The sequence below is a fragment of the Calypte anna genome, chromosome 2 (assembly GCF_003957555.1).
Source record: "Calypte anna isolate BGI_N300 chromosome 2, bCalAnn1_v1.p, whole genome shotgun sequence".
Taxonomy (NCBI): Eukaryota; Metazoa; Chordata; class Aves; order Apodiformes; family Trochilidae; genus Calypte; species Calypte anna.
In genome coordinates this window covers 106600775-106617808 of record NC_044245.1, presented here as the reverse complement: position 1 = coordinate 106617808, position 17034 = coordinate 106600775, and positions in this window count along the sequence as shown.

Below are 17034 nucleotides of genomic sequence, written 5' to 3'. Positions count from 1 at the left end.
TTTTTTGATGGGTAAGTGTGGCAGCATGTGCATTACCAATGAATAGAAAGTATCTAAAGTTTGTATTATCTCCACAGAGAATGTAGTTATGAGGTCTCACACCATAAATGTTATCTTTTCAAGACCATTTACCATTTCTTTGACTCTTTACCTTGCTTACTTTTGCTCATGCACTTGATAATGTGATGACTCTGCCAGTTTCACTTAATAATCATTTACTGTATTGCACTGCTTTTTCTATCACACTAAGTTTCTGTTGTACCTATGATCACATAATCAGAAAGCGAGAATGTATTCTGATATAGTTACTTTTTTTTACTATTTTCATATTCATTCTTAGAACATATGATTAAAAAAAAAAAAAGTCAGAGTTTGATGAAGTATGCAGAAATCCTAATGGATGGCTTGGCCTTGATGTTCTGTTACACTCAAACTCTACTAAAACCGCAAGTTTTGTATTAAAAGCAATGAAAAAAGCTTTGCAGTTCAAGAAACATAGTGCCAGGTACTCTTGATGTTAGGTGACATAAAGATTCCATCTCGTGGCACAGAATGCAGATTTCAGCCTATTTCTTACCTCCAGAACACACTATTGCTTTGGAATGCCTGAAGTCGTAACAGATCTGTGTAGCAAGACATGTAGCAAGACGAATATTTCTTCAGGGATCATTGCCTCAAGTCCTTCTTGGTGTCGTGATGTAGACTCGTGAGCCGTGCTCTAAGTCTACTGCCCACAAAGTGGAACCAGCAAGATTGGTCTGCCACTCAGTGAGCTACCAGCACACTCTCTTGACTAGCTCTCTGAGCTAGTCTGTGGCTGTGAGCCTCACCTTTTATTGGTTCCCTGGTCTTGCACATGCTCAATAGGGGGCCTGCCCTAATTGGGCACAGGTGGATTTGATACCGGCTCACACCCACTTCTTGGTAATCAGAGGCGTCTGATTGTTTTGTTCCACTACAGATCTGTACTCAGAGCACCTCAAAAATATCTGGTCATTCTCAATATAGAATTAAACTGGATCAGAGAATCAAATAGATATTTATCCTGCAACATCAATGATTTTTGTGCAAACACAGTACAGTAGAAACTGAAAAACACATTTTTACTCCAGTGCTCTTAGTATAAGCAGTTGGCAAGCTGTCAAGCTCTTTGAGTTATTACATGGTAATATTTATGCAGGCTCACAAGTCTGGAAGTTCCCTATGGAGACAGAAGGAAAGCAGAAATTTCTATAATTTCTTGGTACCTGCTTTACCTAGTGGTATTGCTTATCTCTTAAGAATCAAAGCCTAAGAAACTGAAAGGTGCTTTAAAATGGAGTTGACATTTTTCAGGAATATGCATAATCTGGGCCTTCAAAACACCACAAATTCAGATTAGCTTGCTACCATGCCTACTTTTTTTAAAAAATTCTAGACCTAAGTCATATGCTTCTGTAGAAGATGGAGAGAAATGTTTTACAGTACTACTTTTTGTACAGGAGACTATATAATTGTATTCCCCCAATACTGCAATTAATATTTTCTGTTTACTCAACCCAGGGGCTGTGCTAGCATTTTGCACTTAAGTAATGCATAAGAATTCAATGACTGAATATATATGCAAAAAAATATAGTGGGAAGCAAAGATCAGGCAAGTGTCAAGGTTTCTCTTTTCTTAGAGAAGCAACAACTTCTTTTAATGCTTTGAAAAGCTGTCAAACTGATTTTTTGGTAACTGATTTGCCCACTGACTCCTGGCTTTAACACTTCCTCCATCACCAAAGGCTGAAAATTCCTCATTAACACTACTGTGACAGATCATCATACCAGGTGGTACCACTAAACAATTAAGAGCTCACTCAAAGGCTTCTATTTATAATTCCTTCTATTAAAATTAAAATTTATTTTCAGATCATGCAAACCACAGTAATTTCCACTTCTATTTTGTAAAACAAAAAATATATGCAGCCATTACAAAATTGAGAACACTTACAACTAGGCAGACATATAAATATCAAGAGGCATTAACAGCAGAAACACAATGTATAATAAATAGAACATGTAAGTATTTAATGAGCAAATTCTTGCTATGAATTGGTGACTAAGTGTATTACTGAGTAAACCAGATATTTCTTCTGCAGCAAAAATGCTTTATGTGCAAACAAAAGACATCAGCTACAAGAAATCTAATCTTTATTCACATCAAGCCAGAGTCTGGTCTTGCTCTTAAGCTCAAATATTTTAACAAAGCTATCAGGTTTTTGCCTTTGAGGTCTATTGTTCCTACAGTAGACAAACGATTCCTATTAAGCCTAAGATCTATATGCAGAGTAAGAAGACACTGTGTCTATATTTTCGGTGTCACATATCTCCTTCTCAAAGTTGACTTTTAAAGGCTTCTGTGAAAGCAATGTTTAATAAAGTGAGAGTGTGAGCTTATTCTTACTGTTTAGGTGGTGTTTATGGGGCTTAGGAAGTCCAAAAAGTAGGGCATTAGGAAATATCCATGTTTCATAATTAAGTGAGGAAATTAGGGTTATAGAGTGGAATTGATTTAGTAGGAAATTTAGATCTAAATTGACATCTTTGTTTAGAGTACAATGAGCTTATTATCAACAGTGACAAAAGCACTCATAAGCCTGGTTCATCTAACCCACTCTAGACATCAAACTTTGTATAAAACAATTTTTTCTCTAGAAATGTCAGCTTTTCTCCCCAAGTAGTAAGAAAGCTGAATAAAGAGTTGAGCTGTAGTTATATACTTAGCAGTCATGTAGAAGAATTTTGGGGAATGATGAAAGAAGGAGTTCTGAGTATGGGAAGAGGGAAGGTAGAAACATATTAATAGGAAAAAAAATAAATATAAGAGAGAGAATAGTTATTTTTGCTACTCGGCAGCAAATGTGTGTCACAAACCTGTGTGGCAGCAACATTACCGGTGACTGTTTCTTGCTGCCACCTGCCATACAGCTCTTGGAACAGAGTTACAGCCTTCATGTGCCACAGTATCCTGTGTAGGTCCCACAACTCTTTCAAGGCTCTCTGGCATGGCAATTTACAGGGGGACACAGAGAGATTTCAGATTGGAAACCAATCATCATCATTTGACTCTGGTGCCAGTGCAGTGTTGCAAAGGGAAGGCAGCTGCCCTGAGCTGATGGGTGAGCTTCTGCCTCTTCCGTTGAGCTGAGAGCAGGTACTTTACACAAGGAAGCATGTTCTGCCTGGTTTTTATTTGATGTTTTTATTTGAGGAAAAAATCCTGGAAGAACAAATACAAAGTTATCATGAGCGGATATTTCTAATTCTTAGTAGAAACCATGGGCCAGTATACAGTGAGGATTGAAATCTCTATCAGCTAAAACATGTCAATGTATGAGCAAATGCTAGAAATTAATATGAAGATCATCCTGCAAAGATAAAAAAAGCTTCTACAACAGAACTGTGTGGCAAGAAACTCAGGAAGATCATGCTAGACACCAAAATCTATGTAATTTCTTAGTCCTAGAAAGGTTCAAGCTGTTAAAAATCTCTTAGGATACAGCTGCAATGAACAATTTGCTTTGTAACTCACATGTGCAGCTAGTTTCTGGCACCAAATTTGGACACAGTAAAGAAAGATCTGGAACAAGATACCTGCCAAATAAAAAATGAGTTGTTATTTTCTTGAAGGTTAAATCCACTTGCAAGATGTGCACAAGCCATCTTTCTGCTAGTATTTGTTAAGCAAGTGCTAGCTGCACTGCAAGACCCTGAGCTGGTATTAGAATGGATTTATCAACAGGAGGTTGTTACAGGATTGTAGCAGTGGAAGAAAAAAAAAATCCTGTGATAACGTTCAGAGCAAAAAAAATCTTTTAAGAAATATCTCTCAGAGAGAGTCAGCTAGAGGAAAAATTCTTCTAGGAAATGCATCTCAAGACATCCTTAATAAATATCTGGGGGAGAAAAAATGCAAAGCAAAATGTTTTGATTTGCTTTTTTACATAAATGTAACCACAATAGGCATACTGGAAAATAACTTAATGTCAATAGCCTTAAGAATGCATATTCATATTAAATTTAAAAGCTGGGAAAGCTAGTTACCTATCAAGTGTACAACACAACAAAATTCAACATGTTACTATTGGCCAACTATTGAGCTAAATATCCAGATACAAGAACTTAACTTTTAATTATTTTTAATTTCAAGGGTATATTTCCCACTTGAAAATTGTTTTCTGGGGATATCGATTACAATTTGCTGTTTCAGTAATAAACTATTAAAAGCTATGACTGATGAAATATCTTAAAAAATTAAAAACTAAATTATAACTGAAATAAATCAATAATCTTTATGGAAATGCATTTTTTGTAAAGGCTTACATATGTATCGATGATTATACCAAATCAGGTTTTCTTCAAAGTTCATAAAATTTTACTCAGAAAAATACAGTTTTAATTTTCTGCATAAAATATTGAGGTTCTGCTTTTCACTTATGGAAAGAACTGTTGACAGTTCTAACAACATTCAGATAAATCTCATGTATTTTGAATACCTGACCCTATACTACCATTTTAGTCCAAAAGAAAGCCCATAAACCTAAAAAATTAACAATTAAGCACCAAGTTAATAAAAAGATGGAAGAATGTCTAACCTACATGTCAGCCCTGAAGATCCTAGTATCAATAAATATATATTTGAGTTTTAATGACAGATACTCATCAAACTGCTGTTTGTGCCCGATTAAAACATACATGAAGAGCTGCATTTGCAAACCATACAAACTGTTGCATATCATTCTACATTACCGCTTCTGAAAAATAATCTTTAAATATTGCTGACAAAAAAGCTCTTGATAATTTTGTTTTTATGAGCAACATTATTTTAAATTTAGGCTGTTTACTATGCATATAAAATTTACTATAGCCTTGCAGTGGTACTGAAATTTTTGTTGTGAAGAAACAAACAAAAAAATTTTGTAACTACAAATTTTCTTATATTTCAAAGGGACAGCAGACAATGACAAGTATTATTTACTACTGTCTGGGAGCCTTAGACAAATAGCCTGCTGTGCTAAGCACTGTACAAAGACACAGCAAAATACAGCCTCCATCCCAAGGAATGGATAACATCAATAATACATAACAGTAAAAGACTGAATAGGAAACAGAAAGGATAAATATAGGATTCATAAAAAACATACTACAACAGAGCATCAAATCATTGTAGGCATGGCTCCTTTTTTTTTTTTCCACAAAGGCAAGTTTTCATAGAATACATTGACTTTATGCTTTCAAGTAGCGAGACAAGTAAAATTTTCTAATGGTCAAATTGCTCATTGAAAACTATATTATGTAGGAATTGCAACACACAGAGTATACAAAATCCTGCAGAAGAGCAACAATACTGACTGTTATCTGACACTTCTTAAATGTAAGTAAAATTGCATAATTTCTCTGCAGTAGGTGATGGTGGATGTTAATTTCTGTATATATCTTAGAACTTTTATCTCTAGGCTTTTCCTCCTAAATAAATTTGAAAAGTAGTGATAATTTTATTATTTAATAACTTTTTTTCTCTTTTCTTCAGAAGATATTATATTTATTTTTCAAATTTATCAGTCTTCCCCCCTGAACAAATATCTGTATATCTTTGTCAAAGTCACATGGAAAACCAGACACTAGTGGTACTAATCTGAATGTGAAAACTCAGTTTTAAGACATAACTAAAAATAGTAGATTTTGTTTTAACTGTCTTTCAATGGATACTTTTTCAGCCCATAAGTAACTTATACTGTCTTCCATTGTCACTCACATAGTTTTATTCATGCAGCAACACTAGGAAACTGTTCAATTTGTACCAAACAGCTTGTGTCCTGTTTGCTTCATGGGAATGTAAGTAGCCTTTAGGTGACTTCATGGGCATCATTGTCTTGATGGAGGAAGAGATGGAAAACAGTTATTAGGGAACCCTACGGGTATACATGACATAATTCACAACATCTATCCCATTCTGTCAGTGCTTATTTCACTATTTCACTATTTCACTTGGGACATCATAAGGACCAAACAAAAAGAACAATCTGAGTTTTACATGACTAAACATACACAATCTCTGACTTTATAGACATATCATAAATCCTTCTGACAGCTGTTTAGTCATCTGAGTAAAACTCAGATTGTTCTTTTTGTTTGGTCCTTATGCTGTCCCAAACTCCTGATGGCCTTTGTCTTGACAGTATAGAAATTGAGAAAGACACAAGGTGTTTGAAACTCCAGCTAGCACAGATAGCCTTATGTCTTAACCTCCTGATTCTTACCTAACAGATGGAATAATAGAAGCTGGACTTGTAAAGCTTTTTTAGTCTTCTTATTGAATAACTTGTACAGTGCAAACGCCAGTGGACTGAAGGTCAGCCCTGCTATGCCCAGCCTTGTGTATGATCCTTGTACTTGGAATTTGTGAAGAGCTGGGGATCACCAAGTGACATCATAAGACCTCTGCATCAATAGATTGCTCCAGTCTGAAAATATACCAGTCATCTATCTGTTATTTTCTGCTTAAGAAACCAAAATCAATATGTACACAACAGTTGCTCTGTCATTCCTGTTATGTGGAAGGATATTTTATATGTAAGAGGAATTTTCCCAATCTCTGATGATTGTTTTACTCAACAAAGAATAGACAAAAACAGCAAAAAGAATTAGTCCCAAGAATGAAAGCAATAAATATTTCAAAATATTTCCACACCAGTTACCTCCTGGCTTTAGTTATTCTTTTCACTTCATCTGTGTTTTGAAAATGCTTCAAAAAGAGCTTATGAAAGGTTGGTTGAGCTAGTACCCTGAAATACACTGTAGCCCAGGAAACAATAGCAATTTTGGAAAAATGCATACACACACCCATACACATATACATACATATATTTTGATAATTTTACTGTTTTTTACATGTTTTTTCCAGGCCAGGTACTGCATAAATTTGAAATTTGCTCTACAATCCTAGTCAAGCTCTTAAAAAAGAACACATAACACACAAAAGATCTGTTGTAGCAGCTACAAAGAGTGCTTCTCAAGTTGACAGAAAGTGTTATGGGTATGAAAATGAAAAAAAAAGTGTGGGAATTATTGTAATTTGCATTTATGATGTGATTGCCTCCAGTACAGATTAAAATCAGAACCCCTACTAACAGTCACTTTCATAAAGCAGCTTGTGGTATCAGGAAAATGCCTTTGCTTCTGATCCCCACCTATAGGAAGAATATGCAGACTACACTGAGCCTGGGATTCAGTGTCAATTAGAGAACAACTCTCTACAGTTTGCCCCTGTAGTAGATGTCAGGCAATAAAAGGTTACCAGCTGGCTTTGGAAGAAAAGAGAAGAATATGCTAATAGGGAAATGTGTCTGCTGTTTACTCTTATTCTATATTTAATGAGATTATTGTAATGTGGTTTTTATCTCAGGCTCATAAGAACACAGAATACCTAAGGAATATTTTCTTCCCAAAAGCTTTTCTTTCACTGGAGAAGGAAATACTGAATCTCCATAAAACACAATGTACCCTCTGTAACAATAACACAACTGCCTCTGAGTTGTCATCCTGATAAAAGTTCTTAGAATTTGATATTTTATATTTGATGCAATATCACCTATATATTTGTTTACACTTATATGAGAGAGAGAGAGAAGGAACCCAACCAACAAAACTTTGAAGCTTCGTAGCTTCAAAGGAATGGTTGAAATGTGAAATAGGCTGATTTCTTTTTGTTTATTTCTTAAATGTGCAGAAATTAGAGATCACCTCTCTAAATCACACAATTTTTATTTAATTCATTCTTGCATCTGTTCTGTGACTTACTACACCTGTTTCATGACCCCCAATGCACTTGTGCTGTACATGTGCCCATGATAAACCCTTGTTAAAGGCTAAGAGCTGAAGAACACTTGATGAATATGCTTGGAACTCAAACACTGCTACTTGTAAAATCAGAAATTAAATCCTATTGAAAGCAGCCAGAAGTGGATGATCTTGCATTTTTGAAGCTGCAAAATCCAAAGGCACAGCTTGCTCTCAGTCCCTTTCCTGAGATCATTATCTTATCTAATGGCCTGAAATTGTTTTTCATATAGTCAGTCTGGTTCAAGCAGCTATAAAACCCTAACTCTGCTAACACTGCACAAAACAGAAGAAGGCTGACCCATAAAGAAGCAAATTTCAATAAAATTCCAAGAGTGAAGCCAGTGTTTTGAGAAGTTTGAAGGCCAGCATGGGAAAGTATAGACTTGTATGCAAGAACGAAACCTACTCAATAATCTGCTTTTAAATGGTGTCATAATGTAAAAGGAAAATACCTTAAGTTAAATGATATATATCCTTATACCTACCCTAATAAACAATAGCTCCTAAAAGATATTGCCTAAATTTCTAACTATCCCTCCTACTGAAACAAATCATGCATTTTTCTTGGCATATGTGGCTCATCTATAAAGTTGCATAAAGTGTGTTTTGCAATTATTGTTTTGTGACCCACAATTTAGTACAAAGGGGTTTACTAATAGAAGCTGATGTATCAAGGTAAATCAAGGATTGCATATATTGATGCTCCACTTGAACACAAAATCAGAATAAAGCATCAAGTAAACTGTTTTTGCATTACCTGTCATCCACTGCTATATGGAAAATTATGAAAGCAATAATGTAACCTTCAGTTTTCTTTTTTCTGAAGTTCCAGAAATAGTAAGAAGTTATAGGCAGAATCCTCACTTCTTAAAGAAGTTTATACATCCTCACACATCACATTTGAAAAATAAAGAGTCAGCAAATGTACGTACTGACAGCAGTGTAGCAGCTCTTCACAATTGGGCAGTTGCTGAGTAGATACTTTTCATAACTTGCAGATTGAAATGGTTGCTTTGTGAAATTACTCAGTCATAAAAATGAATGACTGAAATTACTTGTGGCCTCAAAACTTAATGAAAGAATGTGGCTGGAATCATTAAAATACATCTTAGGGAGGTTTCTTATATTATCTTTCTGTCTGTACTGTGTTAAAATTTTTCACAAACATAGCTTTTAATTGAGAGTATTTCAACGATTAATTTTTTTTTCTGCTTTCCATGTAAGATGCTAAGATATTGGTTTTGAAGAATTTTCAATTCCATCAAAGAACAGGAATATGTCAATTTGATTGTATTTGGAAAAGTCCTTAAAGAGCTGCAGTTTAGTTATGGGATGACCTGTGAACTAATCTTTTTGTATGGATTTTAATTTCTATGATTCAAATCAGTCAGTATTTTTCATCACTTCTTTTTTGAAGAACAATTTTGATATATTATGGGTGGCAAAGTGCAATCCCAATGGCCAGCCTAGAGTCCATCAGCTAAGAAAACAGCTTAAAAAAAAAAAAAAAAAAAAAAAAAAAGAAAGAAAGAACAGCTTTTAGTTTTGCATGTTTGATATTTCTGTGGTTTTGCTTGCTTCTTGCAAGAAAAGGAAACCAAGAGATATTCGTAATATTTTCACTCTTAAATTCAGTGGTGGTCAGAATTCATAGCCACACATCTTTGTGTGGTTTAGCTCTTGAAGAAGTGCTAGCATAGTCAGGTTTATTTTGTAATTTTGCAACATTAAGTTTGCCCAATGTTTAGAAATTTTACTGAGTTCATTTATCTAATTCTTTGATCAGACTTGTGCAGTTTGTTGCAATGAGCTGCTATAAAAAGAGAATCTCAGTGTGAGTTTATACATGTAATAGATACCTCTTTTTATAATATAATGCTACAAAATACACCTAAAATGCATTCATGTAATTTTATTGAAGTTTCTTAGATTTGTCAAAATCAATGGAGAGATATTAATTTCCTCCACCTCTAGTTCCAGTCTGATATCTTACAGATACTAGTCTCCACCTGGACTCTGACCTGTATAAGTAAATGTTCATCTTTCTCCTTGAACTCTCCCAATATTTTTCAGCATAAACTTTTACTTGGACTAGAAATGCTACTTCTTTCCCAGATAAGAAATGCAGCTATTTAAATTAGTATCTAGTCAAGAAAAATAATTTCCTGATACTGGGTTGCAATAAGATGGTATTGCTCAAAATAAGAGCTCCTCCTGGGCTGAAGGATCATTGTATATTTTTGTTTGTAAGCAGTTCTGACTTGTTTCCCTTTTGAAATGGAACCCTTGAAAGCTACAGCTGCAACTATGAAAATGCATGAGGATTTTGGAGTCTTTGTGAGATTTCATTCATCTCACTTTGACAAGACAGCAAGTTGTTTGTGAAAGACCTACATCAGATGCTTATGTTTATGCTATGCACTCCCACAGTAATAGGTTTCTCATTTGATTTCAAGGGTTAGGTTTTTCTTCCCTTTTGCAGTCATCTTGGAGTTTCAAGAGAAGGAAAAGCTCCTGTGAATACTCTACTCTAAGTATTTGAATTTTGGATTACCATGTATGGACTTTGGGGAGCAGTTTTCCTTTTGCCTTGGGGGTGGGATTGTAGGACTATTGCAGACAGTGAATTGTAGTTTCAGTGATAGAAGTGAGGTACAGTTGATATGAGGACAGTCATTCCCTGAAGTCTCCCCAGGGGGAGACAGAGTAGAAATTGCAGTTCCTATACAGAGAGAAAGTATTGGGTGAAATTGTACCATTCTACCCAACAAGCTAGAGATCCCAGCAGACTGAAGTCCCTAGAAGATTTATGAAAGTGGTACAAGCTAAAAATGGTTTCATACATGCTTCTTCAAACCTGAAACTCTTGACATATCACTGCTTGAGCTATATGCTGATCTCCAAGGCCTAGCACAAAAGAGCAAGAGTGATACTGACCAAGCATAATAAAAGACAGAAGACAAGAAAACTGAAGCAACCAGAGGCACTGGATAATTATGAAATCAATAAGGAATTCGGTAAGTTTAGGAAAATACTCAGATAACCTTTGAGAATAAAACCCAACATTTCAAAAAATATATATTGATATAAAATAAGGCAATGTGTCAGACCAAACTGGACAAGCTGATAGTCTTCATTTTTAATTCTCTTCATTTTCTCTTCATGGTTATTGAGTGGCATCACCAAGTAAAATATAGTAGAGATAGGTGAAATAAAAGAAATTTTTAAAAGCCAGGAAACAAAAAGACATAGATCCAGTACACTGATCACATTCACTGATATTAGACAGGATCAGAAAGTAATCCTACAATTCGGGAGCTCCATAGAAATCTAGTTACATCCTCTGTTAAGTTCAAATTCTTTCCAGTAAGCTCAAATCCTTTTCAGTTCTTGCACACACCTCTAATTTCTCTGTTCCTCATTCATAACTCAGTTAAGAGCTAAGAGTTGCTCATATATTCTGCCCTTACTGAAAGGGTAAGTTGAGAAAATTCTTTTTTTTATAGACATGAAATAAAGTATCCTGACAGATTAGTCCTGCCTCTTGAAAAGAATACCTAACTGTGGGCCTTGTTTCCTTATTCCATAAATATTAGAAATGCAAATCCATTCTCCAGAAACACTCCATTTAACATGTGAATATATTGTCAGCTGCTCAAAGACAGGTTTTTTTCTTTCTGTCTGCATTGTACATACAAGTGTTTCCTGTACTGGAGATCTTGGCCTTGTCATATTAAAGTATGACAGGCTTGGAGCAGTCCAGTTGATTTGAAGGTTGAGGAAGCTTCACTTTCTATTGAGAGCACTGTGAAAGTACCATGAAATCTCTCATTTGAGCCAGCTGTGAAATTCCAGAGGTTTCCCCTACAGCAAGTCCTGGGTTAAGATTAAACTAGGCAAAATGCCTGAAGAGATACTGCATATGTTTGATACAAATTACACTGTCCTGCTGGTTTGAAAGGACACATTAGTAGAATCATTAACCATAATCATCCTCAATTACAAGCACTGTAAGCACCCATACAGCAGACCAATACATGAAGCCACTGTTTGCATGCAGTGCCTCTAATTTACAAAGACATAGCTACCTCATCCATGGCTGGACACAAAGCTGCAATTTCCAACAGAACAGTCTGAATAATTTTTAACTTCGGGAATTTATGCATCTTTTTATGCCTCTTTTTCTCCTAGTTCCTCCTAAGACAGTCACTCTTGTTATGTCTCATTATCCTAGCTCAAACGAAAAATGCATTTTTGGTTTGGAGAGGCCTCAGAGTGCTCTATATGAATTCCTGTAAGCAGCCACCAGGGCTCACCACCCCAAAAGTTTTGTCTGAAAGACTCTTTCATTACCTAATGCTGTTGACACATTTCCACAGTCAAAGCAGCAATGGGAAACAGTACAGACCATGATTACAACTGAATGAAAGATCTTATAATAGACTTGTCATTCTTTCTGGGTCATCTCCTACAGTATTGCAATCTTCCTACCAAAGTACAATGCTTGCTTCATGTAGATCTCATGTCCAGCTGGAGAACAGTTAGAGTAGATTTTAATAATGTATAACCTATTTTGTGGTGCCAGTAAGTAATATTATAGTGGGTTCTATTACAGTAATCTTTAAATTGTCTCCAACCATTTTCTCTAATGAAATGAGAGTTTTGAGAAAACCATTTGCTATGTTAATGGAAGATATTTTTAAAACCTCCTGGTTTCACAGGGGTATGTAAATATATCTTTTGTACTTGCATATAATATACATTACTGTAGGTAGGACTGATAACACTACCTATTATTAGAGCTGCTAGGTATTTTAAACTAGAGGGGCTTATTTTCAGTTGCTTATAGCTTTACAAATTTTACACATTTGGGTTAATATTTCTTATGCTTTGTCTGCCAGAGGATCAGAGCATTTTCCCCTGTTTGGTGAAAATTTTGCTTAAATGTTTTAGTGGTTTCAAGAGTGGTATTAATGATGTTAATTCAGTCTTCTGCCTATCTTAAAGCATGGGTACTTTATTTCATGTCCCCTCATGACTTTTTGAAAACAAGATTTGAAGGTTGTTTGGGTTCAGGCATACATATTTTGTTATCCCTGTGGAAAATTTTTAAAGGATAGCCAATTTATAAACTTTGCAAAAATGATTTTTAAACATAGTTGAAGAAAATTTACAATTTCAGCAGGTAGCATATTCTAAGGAAACTACGATGACTATGCCAAATGAGGACATTTTCCCAAATCTGAAGTTACAAACTCCTGTAAGGCTGGCTCTGACCTTTCCTGAGCCCCAGAATATCTTCCTGGCAGTCCATTCGTAGATTCATAGAATCATTAAGGACCTCTAAGACCATCAAGTCCAGCGATCAACCCAAAACCACCACACCAACTACACCATGTTCTGACCATGTTCTGAGGATGGTACCTCCACTTCCCTGGGGAACCTGCTCCAATGACTGACTACTCTCAATAAAGAAATTTTTCCCAATAGTCATTCAAAATTTTCACATTCCTGATGTGTGAGTCAGCAATGCTTTGTATCCTATTCAACATATGCTGAGTTATGAGAGCACAGACCCAAGTTCTGATGTGGAGAGTTTATCTACTGATGTATCCTCAGTTGAAAAGAAGTGGAGGAAGATGAAGACTCAAAAAAAAAAAAAAACCAACCAAAAACAAAACAAAACAAAAAAAACCAAACCACAAACAAAGAAAAAAAAACCCATCACACACAAAAAAACCAACAGACCATTGGATGTTCCAGTCTGAACTCATCATTTGGCCACAAGGATCCTACAGCAGAAAGTTACAGCTTAGTAGTGCAGGGTTCCTAAGTCTCATGACAAATTTGGGAGCTCTGAGTTATTCTTTGTGCCTTTAAGAAGTTATAACAACAAACTAAAACTAGCTCAGCACAATTTGATACAGTTGGGAGACTTTTAAATAACTCTTTCCAACAAGCATTCAGAACATATTAAAAGACCTTTGGCCATAAGCATAGCTATTTCTGAATTTACCAAGTAGTTACTGTAAACAGAAGATTTAAGCTTCACATTCTTTTTAGCTTTACATCATCACTGAACAGATTTCAACATAATAATCATGTTATTTATTGCTTGGTCAGTTAGGATTAGTTTGGCACCATGGAAAGGGTAGCCAAGAATAGGAGATGCAGTTACAAATTACTTTCAGGGGCTTCTTGAAAGTTAATAGACTTTAAATTGAATCAGGAATACATTATTTGATACTGCGTTGTGATTGGGGGGATATTATACAGGAGGATTTATTTTCTTTAAAAAAATTGGAGTTACGGTTGTTCTTGACTTTTCTGGCTAGGTACAGAATCACTCTGATTTCACTCTAAACCTGCAGAATATTACATCCTGGAAGGTCAGGATATTCCCAAGATCAGCAGTAAAGTTAAATAAACTTACCTCAGAGATTTAATTCTTCACCTTTTTCCAATATAGACTAGTTTTAGTTAGATTAAGAACACCAGACTTCTCCTTAAAATGTATAAACTCTCCTTTAACTTAACTTTGGTAGCTCATGTTCTCTTGCCAATAATATATTCATTCCTCTGGGAATAAAAGAAGAAAAAGGAAAGACTGGCAGTACCTCAGCATCTGTCTAAGTCAAACCTTTCAGTTATTCCTGAAATAAATCTGTTGCTGTTACAATCAGGTTAGGTCAGTTCTGTGGTTCTGTTAAGAAAGGCTTTTTGAAATTTTATGACTCCATTAAAAATGGAGACAAAATGATGAGACATAATTATTCTATTATTTTCAAAGGTAATACACTGATTGAGGGAGCCAGCAAAACAATAAAATCATTCTGCCAATGAAGCAATCATACAGCATAAAAGCAAAAGGTACCTAGAACAAACTCTGACTGTTTCTGAGTTATGTTATTAGCTGTTTGGAGGGAACACTCACCTCATAACTCCAAAATTCTCATTGCCCCAGAATTTTCACCTTATAATGGTGGTTCCATTCCTTCCCCTTCTCAAATGCAGTATAATTTCATGTTCATATAGATTTTGTATGTATTCTGTTCAGAGTCTTCAGAATCTGTTCAAAATCTGAGCTCAGCAAAAAAGAAGTCTTTTTTGAGCAACATTGGAGGGATCAGTATAGATTCACAGCTAAAGACTATATATGTCTTTTAATTAACAGTTTAATGTGGTATAGGGGAAACTGTGTTTGTTTTACCAGGCCCCACACCACAAGATTTGTAACAGGCTTGCTTAAGTTCAATTGACAGATTGACATCTATCATGACACAGCTGAGAGTACTGTACAAAAATGCAATATCACTTTCTACAAATAGTTGCCAAGGACATACAAAAGGACCCCTGTCAAGCTTACGTGCTTTTTTATTAATGTCCATCGTGCCCCCGCCAAGCATTTCTGGAGCTAAAAACTTTCTATCACAAAGCTCAAATAAATGCCTGGCTGTACCTCTGCTGAGAGAGATGGCATCTTTTTGATGGATCTCCAGGCACCAATGACTGCAGCTAAGGGCAAGAAGACAAAGTCATTTTCATAAGGGGTGGGTGACATAGCTAACATGAGGAGCTTAGCTGAACAAACTGAAAAACTAAATACTAATTTATGGTCAGGGTAAAAGAATCTATTAGGAAATGGATGATGGACTGAAACGTGTTATCATGAAGAACACCTTGCAAAAGGCTGAGTAGGCCTAAAGCCTTTTCTGAAATGTTGTTCTGTAAACTTCTTGACTTTGCCAAACCAGACAGGAAATACTGCATGAAAACACATCTCCACAATTTTCTAATATTTCCTCCTTTCAAAAGCAGTGAAAATGTTATGAGTACCTAAGCACTTCTACTCTGGGATTAGAATGCAGAACTATGGAGGTTTCAGAAATAAATGTTTTTAAATTCAGTCCAATAGTTCAACCCCATAATTGGAGCCAAGTTTAGTATCGCTTTCTAGTATTTCTACACTTATTGTGCTACAAGTAATCTACAAGAACTAATCAGGAGGTTTTGTTTTTATTTCCCGAGAAATTAGAAAGTATTTTTTTCCAAAATGGCTTTTAAAAATTAGTAATAAAAAAACCTAGTTTGTCATGTTTTTAAAAGATTATTTTAACGCAAACCTCCAATTAATTAACTAATTAATGCCTTTATTTGGATAATCTTGAAATGAGATTCCAAGCATTTCTATAACACTTTTTAAGTATCTTGTTCTTCATCAGCGAATAGAGCTGTGATAAAGCTCTAGGAGACTGTATGCTGTGATTCTCAGAATTTCAAATCTATTTCTTAAATCTCAGTGAAAGGAAAATTACCAGGGATTCTATGGGTTGTTTTGTTTTGGTTTTTTGTTTTTTGGTTTGTTTTTTTGTTTTTTTTTTTTGGAAGAAGAGTTCTCAGGATTTCTTACCTTCCTGAAAATCCAGAGTTCATAAACACTCAGGATCAGCCCTATGGGAGTATTTCAGAGTTGGGGCTTCCCAGTCAGCAGCCACATGTAAAATAAGGGTTATGTTCTATGTTCACTCCATTCAAGAACAAATATTCATTTGCATGAGAGTTAAGCTTTTTCTGAGAAAATATTTAGCATTGGAAAAATATAGGTACCAATCAAAAACAATTTTTTTTATGTCTTATGGAAACATGGTGATTATTTAAATAAGGGAACCACTTTTAATATAGAGATGGAAATCAGGGCTCTGTCATTTCTGGTGTCTTACAAATTGTACAGAAAGTATCTTATTACCTCATGGAAAACAGTTTCAGAAATATCCTAAAAACAATGGTCAGTCTTAGCTTCATTAAGTTTCTGAAGGGCTTTTTTATATCAGAATAGGGGGGGAAAAGGGTTCTAGTTAGTGTGTTTTAATGTATTAAGTTAGAACATGTGATGCTTTCTCTAAGGAAATTATGGAGGTCCTATCAGTCAAGTTCTTTGCAAATAGAATTAGGAAACAGGAGAATACATTGTAGGGATAAAATCTGCAAAAGGCAGCTGGGAATAATGAAGTCTGATGCTTTAATTCTAATTCTATTACTGGAAAGATAATGCAACAGGAAGGCAAGTCTTCTTTTAAAGAGAAGCTTTTAATGAGGTTGAACATCTGAAAGACGTATCCAGATGTACAGACTACACTGATTGCATAGCTATCAAGAGACAAATATGTA